Source organism: Atheta coriaria, unplaced genomic scaffold, assembly GCF_025399875.1.
Source record: "Atheta coriaria isolate IRGN ID8LTWV9N9 unplaced genomic scaffold, Caltech_Dcor_3.1 contig_47_pilon, whole genome shotgun sequence".
In the NCBI taxonomy this organism is placed as follows: domain Eukaryota; kingdom Metazoa; phylum Arthropoda; class Insecta; order Coleoptera; family Staphylinidae; genus Dalotia; species Dalotia coriaria.
This window is the reverse complement of record NW_027045557.1, coordinates 1-1,201: the sequence shown is the minus strand read 5'-3', so window position 1 is coordinate 1,201 and position 1,201 is coordinate 1. Positions and strand designations below refer to the sequence as shown.

At 37.6% G+C, this 1,201-nt stretch overlaps 1 long non-coding RNA gene across 1 annotated transcript; it reads right to left on the bottom strand.

The window, feature by feature from the left end:
- Nucleotides 1–6: 6 nt before the first annotated feature.
- LOC135802947 (uncharacterized) lies at nt 7–1,195 on the bottom strand. Its single transcript, XR_010550677.1, has 3 exons — nt 834–1,195; nt 452–772; nt 7–265 (listed from the first exon to the last, which is right to left on the bottom strand). It is a non-coding gene; the product is annotated as an uncharacterized lncRNA (long non-coding RNA).
- Between the last annotated feature and the right edge of the window lie 6 nt (nt 1,196–1,201).

Genomic DNA, 1,201 nt, shown 5'->3' with positions numbered 1-1,201 from the left:
ATTTGAATGAAAAGAAACGCAATTCTTCAAACTGCAATAAGTTGCAATTTGGTACACGTACGGCCAGTGCCGGTTTTAGCACTACCAGCGCCCTGGGCGAGATTTCTACGGCGCCCCCTAACTGCAAATCAAACCCATACGAAAAAAAACCGGCCAAATGCGAATCGGCGCCCTTTAAAGTCCGGCTCTCCTGGACGGTCGCCCAACCGCGCGTTACCCTAATGCCGGTACTGCGAACGGCTGTTCTTTGAGGTCGAATTGACACCTAAAACAAACAATAATAAAGACTTTGAAACAAAAAATTGCAAACAACAAATGTGATAAGTGATATAAAAATAAACTATAAACTTTATTGGGGAATGTTTAATTTATTGACACAATCATTCATAAAAATAGTTTTATATAATAATTGTCGATAAAATTAATTAATTCTTTGATTGGTATCACTTACTCAGAATTCCCTGCGCCTGCTTAAGTCCGAGCGGCTGATGTGAAACCAACTACAAGTTGTTTTTTAAATATTTTGACTAGAATATGCCAATTTTCATCAACGTGTCGCTGGGAGTAGTGTCATGCATGGAGAAAGTAGGCGGTGAATCATCCAAAGGCCGGAATGCATACGTTATTGAATTGTTTTGTCAAAATAAGAGAAAGTTACGGTTTGCACGCCAGCAGGAAAATCATTTTTGAAAAGCTGCAGTAGTATGCATTCCCATTGTCACTTAAATTATTTGCGGAATTATAACGAATGCTGAGTAGAATCCATATTTTCCTAATGAATAAAATGTGTTTGATTAATTGTTAGGATATAAACAATGACATGCAAAAAATACCAAAAAGAAACGAAAACTACCAGGCAACAGGATTCTCAGTTGGATCAACCAAGGCTCTCAGACGAAAATAACACGTTGTTTTCAGTCACTGGTCGACGTCAGCGATACGCGATAACGAGAAGATGAACGTTATATTTAATTCACAATCCATACTCCCCTTAGGATATATTTTGCAATCCACTAGTTAACAAAACTGTCTATTTTTACTTTGTAATATTTTAAGTTTGATTTAATAAAATATTAAATTGGTTTACAAAGGGTACATGCCACTCTACTTTGTGGGTAGATTTCAATCGTTTACAACTTGTGAACCGCGTTTCTGTGGGTTCTGCCAGCAGGACGAGAACTAACGTCTTATCGAGAATACT